This window comes from Rutidosis leptorrhynchoides, chromosome 8, assembly GCF_046630445.1.
Source record: "Rutidosis leptorrhynchoides isolate AG116_Rl617_1_P2 chromosome 8, CSIRO_AGI_Rlap_v1, whole genome shotgun sequence".
Taxonomy (NCBI): domain Eukaryota; kingdom Viridiplantae; phylum Streptophyta; class Magnoliopsida; order Asterales; family Asteraceae; genus Rutidosis; species Rutidosis leptorrhynchoides.
In genome coordinates this window covers 102370998-102373907 of record NC_092340.1, presented here as the reverse complement: position 1 = coordinate 102373907, position 2910 = coordinate 102370998, and the positions used below count along the sequence as shown (strand labels likewise).

Below are 2910 nucleotides of genomic sequence, written 5' to 3'. Positions count from 1 at the left end.
ACACAACATACAATATCGCTAACCATACTTCTTCTCTTCAATTAGAGAGGTGTGATGCTACACCTTCCTTTCTACAAATATCCATACTAGACACATTCTAACCAAAGCCCATTTTAGCACTTCCAAAAAGTTTTGACTTCAGCGAACCATCAACAAAACAATTGTTACACAAAATACATCTCCAATAATTTCTTGAACAATTACACATAAACTTCACACAAAATACCAAATCATGTTTGTGGGTTAGTCATCTTCAAACACAAAACTCAAACTAATAAATTTTTGCCTCGTAATGTCACCATTTAAAAAAAAAATTGCTACATCTAAACTACAAAGTCAAGGTTTCTAGACTAACCTACACTTCTTAAACTTCAAACAAGAAACAAACTAATCTTAAGAATCAATCAAAACTCTAAATAATCTCAAGTAACATAGTTGAGTTCTTACAATTAGGGTGACAATGGAGGTGATGATGATGGTATTTTGCTTAAACTTGCTTCCTTCTTGTTGTATGAAACAAACTAACCATAGATTATCTTCAATTTTCTCAAACCCTAATTTCTTCCTTTAGCTCTAGAACCACGATCTCTGTTTCTTTTGATGAAAACAAGTTGTTGGTCCACCGCGCGATGCTGCGGTGGGTTTCGTTACGAATTTACAAAAGGATATGTGCAAAGGGTTATTACATAAGTTTTATTAGTAGTTACATACAAAAGTTTATAAGTATGCATATAATGGTGGGCATAAAAGATGATATAAAATTAGTAGCATGTGCGTGTGATCTTCGGTTGCTTTATATTCTATTGTCTTCTGTTCCTTTGAGGTCGTGGCCACTTTCCTTAGGGCTCAATTTAACTGTTAACCCAAAAATTTAAATTAAAAACTATGAAAAACCTGATATCACGCAAGCGTAAGATACCTTAGATTCTATCCAACATCAAAGTACACAGTCTACAAACCGAGCAAGATCAGGCGATCAACTAAAAACTTGACTCGTTTGTGTTTTACAACAGTACCTGTTTATACACAAAACCAAGAATCAGATTACAATGAAGAAAAACTGCATGTAAGAGAAATCAGACTAAACTGTGTTATGTTTTTATGCGATCGTCCATATACTTAAATGACAAAAAAGATTAAAAAATAAAAAAATAAATAAAAGCCAAACCTAAAGGTACTGGAATACACAACGTTGGGGCAGCTGAGCCATTTCTCATTAAAGAAACTAAATCCACCCATAGTATCAACATTTAACAACAAAAAACGGTATAAGAACATACAATAAAGCAAACATATACCAATAAATATAATAAATAATATAAATAAGAAACAAATTTACCACTCCCAACAGGTTCCACATTAACAAAACTACTTTCAACATGATTGGTACCAACATAAATCCACTTTCAGACTATTAGGAACACCCTAGATTGGAAACCCTATTAAATTCAATACAAATTATATACAGGATTTAACAGAAACTGATCAAATATGTCATCTTACCCTCGTTACCGAGAGGAAACTATTCCCTCCGCCGTATTCCTATACATTCCGGCCATCGGACATGTTTCCGGTGCGTTCGAAAAATATGACATTAGTACATAAAATTTGTACCGTATTGTACGAAAAATCGTGACGTTTTCATTGGTAGTGGCGGCGGCGCCTATAACGACGGCATGGAGGCACAGTCGACCGCGAAAACCATTTGGGGGTATTTTATTATTAGAGAGAGATGGGGACGGGAACGAATATTAGTGATGGGGTGAAACTCAAATAAGTAGCACGTGTCCCACTTATTAGGGTAAATGATAAAAAATAAAAGAAAATTTCTAATGACAGCCCTAAGGGTTCATTCAGACATGCATCAAACAATTGTACATTCAATATAACTATCCCTTCCTGCAGAAAACTACCTTCATGTACTACTTATTTATGCATATATTTATTTCTTAATGACAATCCTTAGGGTTGTCATTAGAAAAGTTCAAAATAAAAATTAGATAATATCTTGGAAGGGTTGGAAGGGTGTAGAAGATGTAGGAAAATATAGGTGGAAGGGTGTAGAAAATGTAGGATAACAATAAATTACTAAAATACCCTTTTCGAATAAAAAAATGTTGTAAATAGGACTTTTTTGTGCTCTATTGATCTTTAATTGTTAATGTTAATTATTAATATTAATATTAATATTAATATTAATAATATTAATATTAATATTATATTAATGAAAATGAAAATGAAAATGAAAATGATAGAAAAGTCTGGAAACCTCAACTTTAGTGGGGTTTAAAACCGAGAATTGTACACAAGTCCTTCATTTTTCAAAAATGGAATCTTCCTCCCCACTATTATGGCAGCGTGCGTGGAGCGCACCTCCTCTGTGCGCAGCGCGAAGATGAGCTGGAAACTAGGGTGTTACATGATTTTGTAGTTTTCATTATGGATTCTTTTACTATTATTGTTTTCATTCTTTTGAACATGATTCGTATGTTTAGCTTGGCTAGATACTAATGATGTTCGATTGATTTATAATTTTGGTTTTTAGTTGTTATGCGATAATTTAATGTCTAGATAAAAGAACGATTCTTACTTTTAATGTTATTAACTCGTTTGAATTGGTTAATATGTTGAGAAGATCAAATTGACATCTTGGGGTTTTGAATATAGTGATTTCAATTGTTTAGGCTAGTATTAGGGATTGTGCATCAACTACTTTAACAAAGAGGATGAATTAAGTTACATAAAGAGTTTAAGAAAGGGTTAATTGTGTGTGATGACCAATCAAAATAATTAGTGGTGATTGTGATCGTACGGAATCATGTTCTAGATAAATAAGTTAGTTGATGATTGTCCTATTGCAAATAGATTATCTTTTCTGATAGTTGCGCCTACTGGTATATTGTAGTTTAG

The 2910-nt window shown here is 32.7% G+C and overlaps 1 long non-coding RNA gene across 1 annotated transcript; it reads right to left on the bottom strand.

Annotated features, from left to right (window-relative positions):
* Window positions 1-291: 291 nt before the first annotated feature.
* Window positions 292-1729, bottom strand: LOC139862931 (uncharacterized). The gene is made up of 3 exons (XR_011764324.1): window positions 1504-1729; window positions 1169-1425; window positions 292-1016 (listed from the first exon to the last, which is right to left on the bottom strand). It is a non-coding gene; the product is annotated as an uncharacterized lncRNA (long non-coding RNA).
* Window positions 1730-2910: the final 1181 nt, after the last annotated feature.